Source organism: Mastigoproctus giganteus, chromosome 2 (genome assembly GCF_048544385.1).
Source record: "Mastigoproctus giganteus isolate SK-2022 chromosome 2, ASM4854438v1, whole genome shotgun sequence".
Classification (NCBI taxonomy): Eukaryota; Metazoa; Arthropoda; class Arachnida; order Uropygi; family Thelyphonidae; genus Mastigoproctus; species Mastigoproctus giganteus.
The window spans coordinates 236,832,508-236,852,969 of NC_143576.1; the positions used below are offsets into that span (position 1 = coordinate 236,832,508).

At 41.5% G+C, this 20,462-nt stretch overlaps 1 protein-coding gene across 1 annotated transcript in view; it reads left to right on the top strand.

The window, feature by feature from the left end:
• The first annotated feature begins 798 nt into the window (after positions 1-798).
• Positions 799-20,462, top strand: part of LOC150090276 (prolyl 4-hydroxylase subunit alpha-1-like) — a 91,316-nt gene continuing 71,652 nt past the window's right edge. The window contains exon 1 of the mRNA XM_090369053.1: positions 799-1,301. The gene's annotated coding sequence lies outside the window, so the exon portion shown is untranslated. The remainder of the gene's footprint in view (positions 1,302-20,462) is intronic.

The following is a 20,462-nucleotide window of genomic DNA, read 5'->3' on the forward strand; positions in this document are numbered from 1 at the left end:
GCTGCCTTTTTTATGATGTTATGTATAAATGGAAAGAAAATCTTTGTTCAAATTTTAAAGAATCATAAGAATTGTGTATTAACCACAGTGGAAACCTTTTAATACGAAATGCGCAGGACTTTCACAAATATTTCCTGTTAAGTGAATTTAATGGTAAAATTTTTGATGACCGATTCCCAGTTTGGAGAAAAACGAGTGGGGATTAGTTCACAGAATAATTAGTTGACTGGTAGGTACTGAGAAAATCCCAACTATCAAAGTCATGATAACAAGCTGCATCTACAAACTCTTCTCTTTCCAACTCTTCTTTCATGCGAGAATGGTAGTGATATCAGAGCGTTAACCCGATATATGGTCCACCCACAATTTCTATCGTCATATTTTCATCAGTATTGGCCCATTGACGAAAAAGTTTGTGGACCGCTGCTATAAACTATTCACTTAAGATTGCAAATATGACTGAAAGATAAAAGAAAAAAGTTCTTAAGTATTTAGAGAAGAAAGCGGACAGAGCTTAAGAAAACAAAATGAACAAAAGAGTGTTAAATTAAATTAAAAAAAAAAAAGGAGAAGAAACTGATAGCTATAGAGGAAGAAGTCAGTGAAAGATAAAAGATGGAATGGAAGAAAGAGAAACCCACTGAGGCATATGAACGAAAGTGAGAAGGTTAATCTACCTAAAATAGCCCTTACATCATCTTAACATCCTACGGGTATTCACGAGACTTGAAAACAAGTTCTCCGCAAGCTGTTTCTGACATTCGACGCCAGATGACTCTGTCTTTGTCCCTTCACTTTAAAGGTACGGGTCTTGCTCCCATACACATACTGGACAGGTCATGTGTTACAGGTCACGATGAAGTGACTTCTCCGTACCGACCAAAACATCTCATCTGCAGAAACTGGTTCTGGTGAAAAGCGGGGGTTATCACAGAAGCTACGAGGGGGGAGGGAGGGAAAGGTTATTAGGACGAGCAACTCACGGAAGGAGGACAGCGCAGCTTTTCTCAGGATATTCCATTTCTAGCGTCGTCGAGTGCGGAGGTACGGCAAAGGTCAGCCTGTACGCTAAAACATCAGGCATTACTGTCCGTTGGCAAAGGGGCTCCTTTCGGTGTGTTTGCACGTGATCGCCAATTGGTCGTCGGACTGCTGACCAGCCGACGTCTGAAGACGCTTACTCCGACCGGTAAGGTCTCGTCAGGTGCGCGTAGTAGCACCAGACGGAGAGCACGGAAGCGTACGTGTATCGCATTCAGTAGCATGCGTGTGGGAAAGTCTGGATAAGAAAGAAAGAAAAGGTAAATAAAATCACTCGTTTTATTTTATGTTTTTTTTTTTGGGGTTTCATTTCGATACACTACTTAAAATGGCCTTTTTATTTTTCAGTAATTTTAATAGCAATTAACATTATCAATTGATTTTTCGCATTAAATATTAGTATCGTTCAATAAAAGAAAGGGAAATTTTATTTTAGAAGTGTGTTGATTTATTTGTGCAGTAAATTTATTTGTAATGTTAAAAGAGAATTTTTAACATCCTACTGCCAGTTCAGTTCATTCTGGTCCGGCAATCCGTTTTCGACATTATAACACTAAAATCATAATTTAAATTATAATAGTTATATTTGGTTATTTAATTAATTTTTTAAAAAATAAATGCATCAAGTACAGAATACCTGCCCGGCTATTTAATAGGCATATGTACAGGGATATGGGGGGGTTAAATTTATGCGATCCTTGAAATTTTAAGTGATTAATAAGAGTTTCATAAAGTTTATAATAATTTAAAAATTACACAAGACAGTCATGACAATTTTATAAATAATTTGCATATTAGATTGAGGATCCAGCCATGGATACTAAGTGAAATATGCCAACTGGTTTGTATGTATGCTTAAGTATAAAATAAAAATAAAAGCCAAAAAGAAGGTACTCTGTACATTTCAAGATACGTGCCGTATTTACTCGCATATTTGCCTCGTTGTGCTTATAAAAGTCGTATTAATAAAGAAGCAATTATTTTATTTCACTGAAATCTATTTTTTTGTTGTTTAATACTTCTCAAGTTGTGTACCGATCCACCTAAGATCCATGCATTTTTTTCCTTTCGTTAGATCATTATTTTATTATTATTTTTTTTTTTCGGTAATTATTATCTGACTCGGGATCCAAGGGCCAATTAGTCTGTAAGCACTTAACAGGATGCTGGAATTAAATGCATACAAATATAATCAGTGCGCCGAGATAAAAAATAAACTATAAAATCAGTTTTTAAAGAGCATAAAGACCTCTTAAATTTCATGATATGGCATATATTTATACAGCAATTAATCCACTTACAACTACAAATTTTAGAAGAAGATACATCAATTATATTTTAGAAACATAAAGCCAGAACGTCTATTGAACAAAATTTTAGATCATTGGTGACTTACCCAAGCGGTATTACTATGCAAGAGACTCGTGCATGTTATTATTTTAAGATCTATCAAACCATGTAACAAATGTGCGAAAATTTACACAATATCATTGGTTAGTGTATTAGTAAAGGGTGTGTAAACTTGAAATAATTAAAATAATAATACATACTTTCCAGCAGCCGCTAGCCCTTTAAAAAATATGCACAAAAGTGCAGTTATAGCTCACAGCCACTATTGTATCATTGGTTTGCTCCTAGCTTCATACTGCAGTTATTCTCATTTGTTGATTTTTTTATGAAATATAAACTGTCCATTTAAAACATTATGTTCAACCCCGTGCTTCAGCAATGGTCCTTCCTCCCCGTCTGCTGGCACGCACATGTCGCGGTGAAAACCGGTAAATTTGATACTGCAAGTTTGTGGCATGCGGTTCACACGAAGGACTTGATCGACATGGGCAAGAAACGTGATATGACAGACTTCGAATATTGGTTGATTGTCGGGTACCGTTTGAATGGTGGAAATATTATGAAAACTGCGCACCTTGTGGGCTGTTCGCAGAATGCTGTAGTTAAGGTGTTCCAAAAGTGGACGAACAACCGATAGAACAGCAGTCGCCGGGCCAATGGCGAGCGCCCAAGTCTCATCGATGGTCGTGGTGAACGTGCTGTCCCACCTTGTGCAAGTCGATAGACGGAAAACGGTAGAACGGCTGACCATAGATGAACTGTCAGCGCGGTAAAACAGTGCTATCGTCACCGTCCTCCCAACATCGGGTTTTTGGTCCGGCAAAACAGGCAAATCGATCATAAAACATGCAATTTACAGACACTATATACATGGATAGATGAGATACTTTCCGGGTCACCCTAAAGTAATGGTGACCGTGGATGACCAATGCAGAAGTGCTTTAACATAAAAGGTCTGTGTCGTGGTGAACTCCGAGCCTGACGGGAATGAGGAGGCAAGGTGATGTGAGCGAGATGAGTATTTCAGAGAAGGAATGGAGGTGGCAAGTGGTTTCCTAGGCAAAAAAAGGAAAGCACTGGGTAAAGGTAAAGTGGAGGTGCAAGTGGTAAAGAAGTTTATGAATCAGAACACTTATTATTGGACTTGTACAATATTTGTTTAGATGAAGGAAAATTCCCCAAAAAGTGGAAAGAAGCAGTTGCGAGGATTTTTTATAAAGAATCCAGAGTAACCAGTAAGAGATCCTGCCTCATTATAGGCCATTTGCTCTGCTTTCTATGATTGGAAAAAAAAATTGATAAGTTACTGATGGGGCGAATTGAAGCAGCCTAGCAATCGAAAGGTTATTAAAATAGCCTGAGAGTCGAACGGTACGTGCTCATCAATTCTGCCCCTCTTGAAGCAATTTGGCTTCAAGAAGGGCAGATCTAAGAACGTGCTATTGAGGAATATTGTCGGAAGTGCAGTTCTCACAAAAGAAATACGCCCTGTGATTTTTGTTGATATTAAGGGGGAATTTGGCCAATTATGGTGGGAAAGTTTCATGATTAGAATGAAAAAATAAGCTGTCCAAAAAATTCGTAAAGCAGTTGATAGACTACTTTAGTAATAGATCTGTAGACTTGATAACAAAACATACTGAGATAAGATATGATGAGACTCGTGGGGCCACTCAGGGCTCAATTATTGGTCCATCTGCGTGGAAACTGTATACTAGATAGTTTGTTGAAAAAAGAATGGGAGAGTGGCGAGCCTACTGCATACGCCGATGATTTGGCAATTATGGTGTATAGAGTATGCAGATTTGCGAAAAGAGCTTGAGGAGAATGCTCAGGAGTCATTAAAGATGGTCGAACAATGGACAGATTTACATAAGTTAGTAGTCTCATGAAAAGGCAAACATAATATTGTTGAAGGGCAATCACAGTAGGTGATGGCATCCCACTGTAAGGTTGTATTCATATCCGGTGACATGTGCCCCCTTCATCAACTATCTCGGGGTTATATTGGATGAGAAGTTAAGGTTTGTACCCCATGCTCGTCATTTGAGAGAAAAGATAAAGAGATTGGTGCGGATGCAATGGGGGTCAAGGGAAATTTCCTTGACCTCCTATATAAATCTTTGTACGAATTGTGGCATATGCTTGTGGAGCATGGGGTCATAGAGTTCAAAATGTAGTGGTGAGAAGGATTCTGTTATGAGCTCAGAGATTTGCCCTTCTTAGGGTCACTCGGGCGTGTAGAACGGTTTCCAACGATGCCTTACAGGTTTCAGCAGATTGTGAACCCATAGATTTTGTAATTATGAAAAGAACATTGGAATGCAACGAAAGTGAAAAAGTCTATGGAGATAAATGGGGCCCTGCCTGATATGAGAAAAGTGTATGAAAGGAAAGATTTAAAAAATGAAAAGAAGCGATTTAAAGTAGAAGTAATGAGGATGTTGGAGCTGTTTTGCAGTTAGCCTTATGACCTTTGCCTTTTTTGCCCGAGGTGAATGAATGCAATGGAAAAAATAAGAAGTTGGCCTAAGAGTAAGATTAGCGAAATTGGGAGTTGTAAGAAGTCCAGAGTCTGACAAAATGAGGAGGCAAGCGATGCGAGCGAGATGAGTATTTCACAGAGCACAAAGGTATAGAACATGGGCAAGGAACATGATATGACAGACTTTGGAGAAATTGAAGATGTGCAACACTTGCTTTATAGTTGATGAGAGCCCTGTCAATCAATTCGGCCCTGGAAAGATTGTGCAGGGCTCAAGGGGTAGAATTTTTTTCAGCCTGGTCTGTACTTGTTAACAGGAGAGACTGCTTCTACAGGGATGGGATACACTTAAATAGAAAGGGTGCAAGAATGTTTGCTGATGCTATCGAGGCAATGTTAGGTGGGTCGGAAAACTGCTAGATTGGGGGGATACAAGGACTAATAGATTAACAGTAGCCACTGGCAGAGGTGAAAGTGATTCTTGCACTGCTTCTATTGGAATGAGCCGCAGCCTGGAAAATAAGATGCAGGATATTTCAGAGACTGCTGGGAATCATTGGGGTACAAGTAAACACATGGGTTGTGTTAGGGTAGCTAAGAAAAAGAACAGGTGCATGTATACTTGTGTGTACACCAATGCTAGGAGTTTAGTAAATAAATTTGATGAATTTGAGGTATTGCTCAAAACATCAAAGGCAGATATTGTGGGGATTTCAGAGACGTGGTGTCACACAGATATAAGAAATGCAGAACTGGAATTTGGGGAGTACAATGTCTACAGAAAGGATAGACAGGATAGGAAGGGAGGAGGGGTTATGCTATTAGTTAAAAAACACATAAAATCCAAGGAAGTGAAGCCAGTCGACATCGCTGGACAGTGCAGTGTCGAGTCAGTTTGGTGTGACATAAGCATTGGGAGATCAAAATTGAGAGTAGGAGTGTGCTATAGGCCTAATGACTCTGATGAGTATAATAAGAAACTGTTCGGAGAAATAGAGTGGGCCAGTAAATCAGAGAGTCTTATAATGGGGGATTTTAATTTCCCAGATATTGACTGGAATTTGGGGGCTGGTCACTCACACAGTAGCAAGGCTTTTGTGGATTTATTGGATGATTGTTTTCTACATCAGCATGTTCGGGAGGCAACTAGAGGGAGTAATACTCTTGATTTGATTATCAGTAGTGATTCTTCATGCATTAAGAATCTGCAGATAAATGAACCACTTGGTGGCAGTGATCACAGTGTGCTGAAGTGGGAGTTACTCAAAGAGGTAACTACCATTAGGGGTAAAGGGAAGGGGTATTGCTTTCGTAAAGGCGACTACAATGGACTGAGACAGTATTTAAATTCTATACAGTGGGATCAACTGATGATATTGCCAACAGCAAATTCAAAATGGGAAGCATTCAAAGAACTTATCGTGGAAGCTACTAGGCTTTACATACCAACTAAGAAATATTGTTCAAGGTTTAGGCCTAAATGGTTGTCAGATGAACTAATGAGGCATATGGCAGAGAAGAAAAATGCATGGGATACATACAAATTAACACGTGACACGGACGCCTATGATAGATACAAGTTGATCTGTAACCAAGTTACAAAGGAGGTTAGGCAGGCGAAGGCAGATTACGAGAGATCCTTGGCAAGGGATGCGAAGAAAAACAGCAAAGAGTTCTTTACTTATGTAAACTCTAGAAGGAAGGGGATGAATCAGATTGGTCCACTTGAGATCGATGGGTCAACTGTTGATGACCCTGCTCGGGTAGCTAACAAACTAAATGAATATTTTGCATCGACATTCACACATGAGGAGTTATTCAGCGAGGGGAATGCCAGAGGTGTATTCAACTCTAGCAGTAAGCTAGAGAATCTTGTAATAACTGAGAGCAAAGTGGAGGAGAAATTGTTGAAGATAAACACAAGAAAGGCACCTGGGGTGGATGGGATCTATCCAGTTATATTAAAGGAGGCAGCAAAGGAGGTAAGCAAACCCTTAGCCATAATTATGAGAGCTTCCTTGGACTCAGGGGAGGTACCCATTGACTGGAGATGTGCAAATGTGACCCCAATTCACAAAGGGGGATCAAAGGCTGACACAAGTAATTATAGACCTGTGAGTTTAACTTCTGTTCCCGGAAAATTAATGGAGGCACTGGTGAAAGAAGCACTGCAGGATCATCTAGACAAGACTTCAGTTATAGCTAGGACACAGCATGGTTTTGTTAAGGGGAAGTCTTGCCTGACCAATTTGATTGGATACTATGATGCAGTCACAAAAGAACTGGATGCAGGGAATAACTTTGATATTATATACTTGGATCTTAGAAAGGCTTTTGATACTGTTGCACATGGAAGACTGCTGCACAAATTGGAGCAGTGTGGCATTGGAGGCAAGTTGCTGCTATGGATAAAGGGGTGGTTGAGGGGGAGAAGACAGAGAGTGGTAATCAATGGACACTGCTCATCGTGGACTAATGTTATTAGTGGAGTCCCTCAGGGTTCAGTATTGGGGCCTTTATTGTTTTCTGTATTTATAAATGATATTGATGATGGTATATCAGGCTTAATGTCCAAGTTTGCAGACGATACGAAGGTTGGCAGGGTTGTCAAGGACACTACTGACACTATGCTGCTGCAACAGGATTTGGAAAGGTTGAGCAGATGGGCTTCGAGGTGGCAAATGAAGTTTAACATTGACAAATGTAAAGTACTACATATGGGAAACAGCAACCCCAGAGCAACGTATCAACTCTGTGGTACTACACTGACAGTGGTAGAGAATGAAAGGGACCTGGGGGTGGTGGTGCAGGCAGATATGAAGTTCTCTGAGCAGTGCAGACGAGCTGCAAGAGTAGCTCATGGTGTATTGTCAATGATATATAGGAATTTTTCTAGCAGGGATAAGGAGGTGATTATTCCCTTGTATAAGGCAATGGTCAGGCCACACCTAGAGTACTGTATACAGGCCTGGAGGCCTCATTTCAGGAAGGATGTAGAGCTGCTGGAACGAGTACAGAGAAGGGCAACTAGATTGGTGAATGGGACAAAGGGGTTCTCTTACGAAGAAAGGCTTAAGTTTTGCAAATTACAGTGTCTGGAAACTAGGCACCAGCGGGGTGATCTGATAGAGGTGTACAAAGCCTTGAATGGTTTGAGCATGCTCAATGCTGATGGGATTCTTCCTCTAGCTCAGAAAAATCACCTGAGAGGGCATAAATTCAAATTGAGGAAAGACAGATGTAGGATAGATGTGCGGAAATTTGCCTTTAGCCAGCGGGTGGTTGGTGGGTGGAACAGACTTCCATCCCTTGTCGTGGAAGTTGATAGCCTAAATAAGTTTAAGGCTCAGCTGGACAGGTATTTCGAACGAACAGAGGGGTGAAGTGGAAGTGGTTATTTTTATTTATTTATGTTACTTTTTTTTTTTTTTTTTTTTTTTTTTTTTTTTGGCTGATGCTGCATAAGCTTGCTTTCTTGCATCAAATGCCTCTACTAATGCTAATGCTAATGCTAATATACTGTATAGTGAGAGTAGATGCAAGTTTATGAGGGAGATGGACATGCATTTAGGCTGCAGACAGACGAACTTTTTAAAGTTCGAAAGTATTTTGATTCTTTTTTGAAGTTTGTAGGAAATATATACGTTGAGAAGGGGATTGCATGTTTCCTGATTTTAAAGTATATTTTATACACTTTTCATTCTGTTCTGAGGTTGCAAATATGTATATATAATATGAGAAATGATAGCGTCTCTGTTTTGTATAAATTATATAATAAAAAATTATTGATGTGGTAATGTATAAAGCTGGTATGTAATTTTTTTTATTGAGTAAAGAAAAGGGTTAACTGTCCTGGCTGTATAGTTAAATGTTTTATTTTGTTCTGGATTTGTATTGTGATGTTTGAAATTGAAGTGATGTGGTATGCTTCTGTGATGAGTTTAGATGTAAGTAAGTAGGTAAAGTATATTTATTGTGAGAATGTAAGTATATATAAAGGAATTTTATTTATTAGACTGTAAACACAGGTATATATCTTGTATATTCTATACTATGGGATAGAAAATCCCATAGTAAAGAATATACAAGATTAGTCTCAGATCAGAAGGTTAAAATGAAAGAATAATAGGATAATACACGGAACTTAGCTTAGACAGTAGAGATCCGCCTCCTCGGGACAGGGGCGTTGGTTGATAAAGCACTCAGGTCTTGACTGTGTCAGGCGGGTGCTGTGGCTAAGTATCAGTATGAGAGAGAATGTGAGATGTTCTATGTGCTTATGGGCTATGCCAAGGGAGCACTGATACTAGTGTTGTGAGATTATGACCATAGATTATAACCCAGGGGACAACCAGCGGCGCTTTCAAGACACGATTAAACGACCTCTCCTCTGTATGGGCCGCCGGAATAGGCGCTCGGTCAAGGTTCTCATGCTTACGACCATTGGCAACGACGCCTGAAGTTCGCATCTGAACGGAGTAATTGAACCATTTGACGACTGGAAAAAAAAAAAGTTGCCTTTTCCAATGAATCACGTTTCCGGCCATGTCGTGTGCACGGCAGATGGAGGGGACAGCGAAAAACTGCGCAGAAGAATCACTCTGATACCTTAGTCCAACAGAAACAGGAAGATAGCAGCTGTTTTGGCATCGGGAATATTTTCCTGAGAATCTCTTGAAACCCTCAAACCCCTAGACCGCACTCTGAATGCTACAAACTACAAGTATCCATTGTGGTTGATCAGGTACACTCCTTCATGATAACTGTCTTCCCAGATGGCACAGATGCATTCCAAAAGGACAATACGTTCGCTCTGCCACGTTGCCGGTATTATTTGAGAGTGATTCACCGAACACGAAGGTGACTTCCAGATGCTACCTTGGCAGCCGAATTCGCAGGTTATGAATCCCATAGAAAATCTCTGGGATTATGGATCGACAGAGCTGGCGTTTGGATTCTCTGCCACACAGACTATCGCACATCTGCGGAAAGCAATCCTGGCAACATGGTAAAACATACCTTCTGCAATGTTCATCGGCCTTTTTTTTTTTTTTTTTGTGGTCTCTGTCACGAAGCTCATGCGACCCTGGCAGAGACCAACCAGAGATTTTGGGACTGCCTGGCTACTTCCCAGAGGTTAGTGGTGGGCAACGAGGAGTCCCATCAGGAGGGCTCTGCGGCGAAAAGCCGACAACAAAACATAACGCTACACCGCTTTCTCGTAAATCTCTTTCCCCCTTTTCAAATTCCAGTGTTCACACCTTTTTTTTTTTATTTAGGCCTTGCCACTGAAATCCTCGGAAATTAGATGGCGGGGCCTGCCAGAGTACTTAAATAATCTATTGGGTGCCTGACTTGACTCCTCGAGGCAAAGTGTGGGCAACGGCGGATCCCAATAGGGGGATCCACTGTTGATCCACGGCTAAACGGTCAGAAAAACAACAGAACATAACACTACACAACAAACCACTCCCCACACACTTTTTAAATCTTTGGCCTTCACAGAGTTCTGTGTCACACGCAGAAATAATACAAACCAGAGATGGGGGAAACCCCTGGTGCCGTCAGACAACTAGCACACTTTACACTTCATTAAACAACACACTACTCACACTTCTGGCTTTCACAGAGTACTGTTTTCCTGCACAGAGTATACGGCGCAGCTGTGGGAAACCACCGGAGGCGCCCCCAACCCAAACACTATGCCACTATGGCCTTATTGAAACCATACTTAACAGTGTGTTGGTGGTACGGCCAGTAAGAGGAAGGCATACCCACTATTAGGAGTCTGCGCGGTAGCACAGTGGTATCGTCACCGTCCTCCCCACACCGGGTGGAAAAGGGCTGGGTTCGAATCCCGTCGATGACGCGAGGAACTTTAATGGGCTTTTTTCACTCCGTGGCTGAGTCGGTCTCAGGCGTAGATAGCAAGGTTTTTCTCCCCAGTAACTGGGGTTTTTTCGTCCAGCAAAACAGGCAAATCGACCATAGAACATATGCAATTTACAGACACAAATACGGCTTAATGTATTTAATTACGGGCAACCCTAAAATAATAATAATAATAATTAATACCCACTATTAGGGGGTGATAGTGAATTACGCGCTAAAGCTCCTGCAGTCTATATCCCATCATTGAATTGCGCACACCAGGAAAGGCTACTTTCTTAGTCGTGAATTGCACATCACAGGGCATTAGGGTCTCTTTTCCATTATCTCAAACTATTAAGTAATCAATAGTTGAAATAGTGTATTTGTTAGGCGGTTCTTGTGGTTTCCCACAAACCCGCTTTAAATATTCTGTGATGATGCACTACTTGCAAAGCCAGTCGGTGTGGGTCATGTGACTAGTGTGTTGTTCGCCTGGTCTCTTAGTTACCGGGAGGCACGATCACCAGGAAAGAATCTCCCAGCATCCGTCCATGACACGGGGAGCTAGACCAGGGACAGTAGAAAACACCTGTCGGGCTGCCTGCACTCTTGAAATAGCGAGAGTGAAGGGAGCCAGCAGAAAGGAGAATTTTACAGTAAAGATGAAGGCATATGGAGGCGGCGGAAGGCACTTCCAAGGTGAAAACAGAGGAGAAGAAAATGCTTAGTGCAAAGGAATGTCCCTAGAGAGGGGCGTGGGATGGGAAAGAAAGAGAAAGTGCAAAAGCGTGAGTAGAAGTTCTGCCTGGTGCGGGAGTCATCAGGAAAGTTGGGAGTATCGGATGAATTTGACTAGGGAAGAGTTGTTTCACTATTGCAGAAGACTTTTTTGATGGAATGATCAAGGTGGTGCAGCAGCGCAGAGCACATATCGACCGTCAGAAGGGCTTCAAATCCCACCAGGGTATTCACTAGTTAGCTGGAAGAGTGAGTATGATGGTGCTTTCAGATCAATGCCATCTTTACAATGAGAACGATGTCCACTTGGGTATTCATTCAGCTCTGGTTGTGGAAACAGCAGATGTGAGGAGAGAGAGTGTTTTCAGGAACATTTGGTCTGGATGTCTCATTTGTAGAATCTGACGTTGAGAGATGATACCAGCGCCTCTTGGAAGGCTGCAGAGGCATACCTGCTAAAAGCTAAAAACGCTTCTCTTCTTTTGATTTTAACAGGTTGCTCTCCGGACTGAGTGTGGTTAAATTTAGATCCAGTAACAGTTAATTACGTAGGTCCAGGTAGATGTTGCACGAATACATTACGTGGTGCCAGTCTTCCAGTTCTCCGCATTCACAGTGGTTTTCAATTCACAACGCTTTTTAATAACCCATGTCCTGTCAAAAGAAAGGTAGTATGTACAAACCAGTCAAGTCTTTGTTTGTTGAAGTAGGAGACACTAGGCAGAAATAACTTGGTAGTACTGCCTTTGGTGGAATCATCTCAACGGATTTTCCAGGGGAGACTAGTTCCTGCCGGAGTTCTTGTTTTGGATCTACATCGACAAGAGTTTTTATCCCGAGGAATTCAGATTTTTTTTCTTTATAATAGTATGGGAAAGTCCTGTGAAGGCCGCTGGGAGGTCAAGGGGGATACGTCCTGTCAATACTTGTAGTGCTGCTGTTGACGTCGTTCTACATGCCAGTCATTTTAAATAACATCAACCGTTTATCTGCAGCAATAGGTTCCTAGCGCTGATGATTATGATGTATTATGGATGTTATGATGTTCAACGTCCGAGATCTCCATCAGGAGAGGCATCTTTCAGGTAGATGCCCTAAGCCCACTGTGGTTCTGTCTGGCACTCGACCCGCTATCGACAACACTCAACAACAGCAAGTATGGATATAACCTCAAAGAAGAAAAGAAAAACTTGTACACCCTCTCCCACCTGATGCACGTGGATGACATCAAGATCTATGCGACAACCCAGAAGCAACTACTTCGGATCACCTAAGAATTCCACAATGATATCAGGATGGAATTTGTTCTAGACGAATGCAGGACCCATGGATTGCATCACGGGATATTAATCGGCCGAAACTACCAGATGCAGACTGGTAAACAGATCGAAGCCATGACAGGAAGACAGACATTCAAATACTGGGGATGATACATGCTCAGCAGTTAGAGCACAAGGAGATCAAGGCCTGCCTGACCGAAAAATACTATCAGAGACTCAGAAGCCTGCTCAAAGCAAAGATGAACGGAGGGAACACAGTTAAAAACCATTAAACCTATGCAGTCCCAGTGTTAACATTCTCCTTCGGGATCATAGATTGGACTAACGCCGAGCTGGAGGATATCATGAGAAAGACAATGACAATGATGACCAAGAGCAGCCAAATCCACCCGAGTTCAGCAGTGGAGAGACTGACAACATCTCGGAAAGAAGGATGATAGACCTGATACACCTCAACGAGCAACAGAAGACAGTGATAGCTAACATGAAAGATTACTTCCAGAAAAACACTGCAGCACACCACCAGGCCATAAGGAAGATAGACAAGCGATATACTCCACTCAACCTAAGCGAGTAATCTTCTTCCTCCCAGACGGAGAAAACGAAGCTAGAAGGATGAGCAAAGAAGACACTCCATAGTAGACACTACAATGGCTTCCATCAGGAGCACATAGATAAAATGGCTTTTAAAGCATGGCTCACGAGCGGGAAGCTCTTCCCCGACACTGAAGGATTCATACTCGCTGTCCAAGACGAGATTATCAACACCAGAACAAAACAAAAAAAAACTATTATATTAGGGTCACCTGGACAGTTACTTTCCCATGTGTATTTTTCTGTAAATTGCGTGTATTCTCTGGTCGCTTTGCTTGTTTTGCTGGATGAAAAATCCCAGTTTTTCTGGAAAAAAAAAACCTTGCTATCTACGCCCGAAACCGATTAACTCGGCTATGGAGTGAAAAAAGCCCATAAAGTTCCTCGTGTCATCGACGGGATTCGAAACGGGGCCTTTTCCACCCAGTGTGAGGAGGCTGGTGACGATACTACTGTGCTACACGGGTAGACACCAGGATCACATTACACTAAGAGCTATAGAAAATATTTCGCAAAGGAGCCTCGAGTATCAGATAACACATGTTGACGATGCCACTTGGCCTCAGAATCTATTCCACACATTACCGCAGGATGCAAGGTGATGCATTGGATTTTTTGTGCATCTATGAGTGTACTCCATCTGTACCCAGACGGAATACACTCGTAGACACGACCAGGTGGCCAGGAAAATACATCAGAAGTTAGCGAGGAAATACTAGTTGATCAAAGAAAGTGTACCGTGTTACAAGTACGAACCCCAGGCCGTACTAGATACCCCAACCCACACGCTGTATTGGGATATCAGTCTACGCGGGTAGCACAGTGTTATTGTCACCGTCATCCCCATACCCGAATGGAAAAGGCCCGGGTTCGGATCCCGTCTATGATGCGAGGAACTTTAATGGGTTTGTTTTCACTCCGTGGCTGAGTTAGTCGGTCTCAGGCGTAGATGGCTAGGTTTTTCCCCCCAGAAACTGGGTTTTTTCGACCAGCAAACAGGCACATCGGCCAGAGAACACACGCAATTTACAGACATAATACATAAACGGGTTTATGTAATCATTTACGTGAGACCCTAATATAATAATGTACTGTGACTTCGCCATAATAACGGACAAGACAAACCCGCACAACAGACCCGGACATAACCCTTGACGACAAGAAGGAAAACGCTACCTATCTGACTGATATAGTGGTGCGCAACACTGGCAACTTCCAGGAAACCCACGAGGAAAAGATCAGGAAGTACACGAACCTAAGAAAGGAGATCAAAGAAATGTGGCATATGGAACAAGTAAAGACCATCCCGGTCATCGTGTCAACCGCCGGTATAAGAAAAGCACCTGGGGTGGATAGGATCTATCCAGTCATATTAAAGGAGGTAGAAGAGGAAGTAAGAAAACCCTTAGCTATGATTATGAGAGCATTCATGGACTCAGAGGAGGTCCCCACGGACTGGAGATGTACAAATGTATCCCTAATTCACAAAAGGGATCAATGGGTGACACGAGTAATTACAGACCTGTTAGTTTAACTTCTGATCCGGGGTAATTAATGGAGTCACTAGTTAAAGAAGCACTGCAGGATCACCTAGACAAGACTACAGCAATAATTCAGACGCAGCATGGATTTTTCAAGGGGAAGTCTTGCCTGATCAATTTGACTTTACGTTATGACGTGGTTACAAAGCATCTGGATGCAAAAATAATTTTGATACCATATACTTGTACAGTATTTCAGGAAAGCTTTTGATACCGTTGCACTTGTTAGACTACTGAGACTACAGTACAAATTGTAGCATCATGGCATTAAGGGTAAATTGCTACAATGGATAAAAGGATGGTTGAGTATGAGAAGACAGAGAGCGGTAATCAACGGACATCGCTCTTCGTGGAATAATGTTATTAATGGAATCCCTCGGGGTTCGGTGTTGGGTCCATTGTTTTGTATATTTATCAATGACATTGATGAAGGCACATCAGGCTTAATGTCCAAGTTTGCAGATGATACAAAGGTTTGCAGGGTTGTTAATGACAGTATGCTACTGCAACAGGATCTAGAAAGGTTGGGCAGATGCGCTGAGAAGTGGCAACTGAAGTTTCACATTGATAAATGCAAAGTACTGCATATGGGTAGCAGTAACCCCAGAGAAACGTACCAACTGTGTGGTACTACACTCAGGGTAGTGGAGAATGAAAAAGACCTCGGGGTAATTGTGCAGTTAGATATGAAATTTTCTGAGCTGTGAAAAAAGGTTGCCAGAGCAGGATATGGGGTCTTGTCAATGATATACAGGAATTTTATTAGCAGGGATAAAGAGGTGATTATCCTTTGTATAAGTAGATGGTCAGGCCACATCTTGATTACTGCGTACAGGTCCGAAAGCTTCATTTTAAGAAGGATATAGAGTTGCTAGAAAGAGTACAGAGAAGGGGAACAAAGGAGTACTCTTACCAAGAAAGGCTTAAGTTCTGCAAATTGCAGCGTCTGGAGACTAGATACCTGCGAGGTGATCTGATTGAGGTGTATAAGACCTTGAATGGTATGAGCAGGCTGTTCAAACCATTCAAGAGGAGGAAGAGTTCTTCCTCCTCTTGCTCAAATTACGAACCTGAGGGGGCATAAATTCAAATTTAGGAAAGACCGTTGCAGAAAAGATGCACAGAAATTTGCATTTAGCCAGCGGGTAGTTGATTGCTGGAACCTTCCACAGGTGAACGCTATCACCTTCCACGACATTCATCTGTCGTTGTGGAAGGTGATAGCTTAAATAAATTTAAGGAAAAACTAGACAAACATTTGGAGTGAATGGATGAGTGAAATGGGAAGTTTTTATATATTTTTTTTTTGCTGATGCTGTATAAACTTGCTTTCTTGCATCATATGCCTCTACTAATGGTAATGCTGTAGCCAAAGACCCTACATTATAACCTAGCAGCAGTGATCTGTTGGAGAACATACACCGATGAGCCAAAACATTATGACCAGCGAGTCGTTATGCAAATCGAAGCATCTGCAGGTGAACTACGGCGGGTGCACGGGTCGGGACATGGTATAAAAACACCTGATACTTAGCTCCGTTAATCAGTGTTTCTCTTGTTCTTCAGATGGGAAAGGCAGCGGAACTACACGAGTTTGACAAAGGCCAAATTGTAATGACCAGACGACTGGGTCAGAGTATATCCGAAACAGCACGGCTGGTGGGATGCTCATGGTCAGCCGTGGTTAGTACCTACAGAAAGTGGTCCGAAGTGGGGGAACCCACGAGCCGCCGGCGAAGTGTTGGACGACCACGGCTCATCGATGCGCGAGGAGTGTGTGAGGGCTCTCCCGGATGGTATGTGGCAACAGAAGAGCGACTGCGGCGCAACTCGCCGGTAATTGGAATGCTGATGACTGAGTAATGTACAGTACAACATACAGTACATCGAACCCTGCTGAAAATGGGGCTGCATATCCGCAGGCCGCTCCGAGTACCCATGCTAACCATGGTTCACCGGCGACAATGCCTATAATGGGCAGGCTAGCATCGAAATTGGACCTTGAGTGATTGGAAGAAGGTCATCTGGTCCAATGAATCACGTTTCCTGTTGCACTATGTGGACGGCCGGGTACGTGTGCGTCGTTTACCTGGGGAACTGATGGAGCGTGTATGCACCATGGGATGAAAATAAGCCGGTGTCATGCTTTGGAAAATGTTCTGCTGGGATATCCTGGGTCCAGTCATCCATGTGCTGGGCAGTCTGACGTCTACCACCTACCTAAAATTTAATATCATCCAAATTAAATTCGCCCACATTTCGGTCTTTCAATCTAGCGTTAAACCCATGTAAACGTAAAAAAAATCAATTCTGCGTGATTACTCTAGACAGAATCGAACCCAGGCTTCTCTCGAAACGAGTAGCGCGTAGCGAGCTAATGCCCCACTGTGCTTTTTTAAGGAGGATCCCTTCATGGACGGATTCGAACCTGGGCATTATCCAGCCGGTGTGGGGAGAGGATGGTGATTATTTCCACTGTACAATCCGCGAGGTACATTCTGGATTCCAGTTTGTACATTTGACATTGTTAGTTGTTCGTCTGACTTTAGTTTGTTCAAGGGTTTCATCTGCTCTTGAAGTAGCCATTTTGTATATTTGAAATTCGTATCCGTTTTCCAATTTCCGGAATGTGATGCTGAAAGTAATGCTATCTTCGTTAGTTATCGTTTTTTATTTATTTTCCTCGGGGGGCGTTTGTCACTCTCTTCCATCTTAAATATTCTAAAATACCAATCACCTTAAACCTTCCAAATGAATGATATCTCAACTTATGCTTTAAAATAAATTGTATTGAAAAGGAAAAAGAATTGCGTATACAAACAGTAGAAATATTCTGAAGAATACCTGAATATGAAGTCAAACACTAATGTACATGTATATTCAGTCGTTAGTCCTTTTGAAATAATTAAAACAGTGCCAATCGCATTATACTCTCACGATAAAAGAATACTGGAACCATTATAATCGACTACTGCAGCTTGCAATTTTTTTTTTTTTTCACAGTGTGGCCGAGTTAGTCAGTCTCAGGCAAAGACTTCATGGCTTTTATATATGCCATAATAATACCATAATTCTGTATATAATTATGGTGGTAACTGTATGTTTAGTAGCAGTAATCGTTTTTATCTATGGACATGAACCCTTGATTGTACCTGATCTTTTCACGTATGTGAGGACACCAAAATAGTTCATCAAAGTTAGGGAGGATGTTGAATCACATGTGTTGCAACAAAGCAGTTTCCTAGTTTGAATTAAGGATAATTACAGGAAATCAAACACAGACGTCTCATAAACAGACACACCTTTGAATATGCCAGTGTGCGAGTTGCCTATTTTAACGTCTCCTACTTAGCTGGGTGAATGCGAAATCAGTTATTTACGGGACAGTTTTTATGGTATTTGGTGATGCGTTTGATGTATCTGAAAAAGTCGGTCGGGGGCTCTCTGATATAACACTCACAGCAGCTCCATAGAAATTGTGAATGGCTGTGAGGGCCAATCAAAAAGTATGCCTATAGCTATTCAGGTCTTTGATCTTCCGCATTCAGGAACTTCAAACTGCGGGAGATCCTATGTTAAAACTCATGCGGTATGGATGGAAGAGGACAAGGGGAACAAAATCGTAAACTACACAAAGGTATTCCTGCACTTTAATAATTAGGGAAATGCTTTTCTCTCAAATCTTGACTTCTGAAGTGTTAAGATTTATTTTTTTAAGAAGGTAGGGAGCTCAATTTGAAGTGAATAGCTTTGCCACCAACAAAATGACATTCATATCTATTGTTGACTTTTGACGATTGAGCAGCAGTCATATCGTGAACCGGATGTGGGACAAACACACAATACGCTAACAAGGATTGGAAGGCATTGAATTAATACAATAAAATTGGCTTATACGCGTGATTTGGTAGGATGACTGTTGTTGGACAACCTACTAACAATATGATTGCATTTTATGTCTTCATCAGTAGTTCTATAGATGCATTGTCCATAGTGTAATACTATCTTTTATTACTTTTAAAAGTAGTTCAAAGAATGGAAGTCGACAATTTTGGAAAGGGATTAAAGGAACTGTCACAAAAGAAAGATAAAGTGGTTATTCCTATTCGCTAGGTTATTTTATGTGGTGAATTACTAAATACCCAAGAAGATGTGAATTTCTGGTAGATAGCGTTATGTCACTCAGACCATTTTAAATGATAATGAAAAGAATAGTCTCCTATTAGAATATGCATCACAATCCTAAATCTAAAATTGATTTACATATACTTTTTTAGCATGAGTATTCCAATTGAAATGAATAAGTTGAAAGCCAAAGACAGCAATATTTAAAAGACCGTTGAATTTCAATGTGGACAGGTGGTGAGATGCCATAGGACATAAACGTATACGACGGATTTCGAAGCTTCTCAACGCTCCGAAGGCGACTGTTCTGGAACATCGAACATAAATTATTCCATTTGCCGTACCAAAGATGACTAGGGATTTCTTTTACAAAAAATTTGGTAACCTTATATTCTTCAATTACATTCCATTAAAGTTTAGGTACAGTTTGGTGAGGCCGTCATATTCGCTAGACCTTAATCGATTATTTTCTTACGATGTCTCAAGAAGCGAATCTATTTCAGCAATCCACATGCTATTTAAGCAAAAATTGAGGCTGTCAGAAGAAAGTGAATAAGACTATAGGAGAGCTTTGCCCTTCGGTGGAGGGAGGAACTCTTAAAGACTAGGAATTCTAAAGGAATGTTTCGATTGGGGCTATATTTCAGGCGGAAGGAGTAGTGTTCTCTAACTTCCATTTCCACGTTTCTTTGCTCGTACAATATGTAAGTCTGCCTATGAACACATGTTTGTACAAATATACAGTATTACACAATAAAAAAAGAAAAATAACAATATAAATTTGCGATTCTGTTGGTTAGACAAGGCTCTGTAAGCTTAATACAATTATGTGCAGATTTGAAAGGGTGGGCGGTTTGCTGAAGAGCGGATATATCCAAAATTCGTACTATTGCCGGAGCTGTCTTCTGGTATACGTGGAACTGAAACCACGTCTACTTTTCATGTCTATAAAATGGGTGTATGTCTATGTCGGTTTGCTTATATATCCACTGCCACCAGTCATAAAGACCACGGGGTATAAAATAAAAAAAATAAATTTTCTGTTTATACTCCGGGACGACCAAACGGTCAGAGGAGTTGACAAGATAGACAGAATACAAGAAACAGCACCGTATTCAGCAGTCACGGGCTTGAACCCCGGTCACTCAAGGCACGTGTACTTATGCACCCGCGCGCCTGACCACTAGGCTACGGCGGCATATTTTAATCCTAAGCTCAGATTCGCCGTCCACAGCGAGCACCTACTAAAACGGTTCAACTATACTGAATTCAATATATCCCGCAATCCTCTATGCTGCAGAAATCTGGGCCCCAGCATCTCCCTCCCTGCAGAAGCCAATATTCAGTTCCGAATACTGGACCTTGAAATGGATGACAACCAAGAACCACTTTCCCCTTAGGTTAGGATCACAGAAAGGGCACATACAACTGATCATC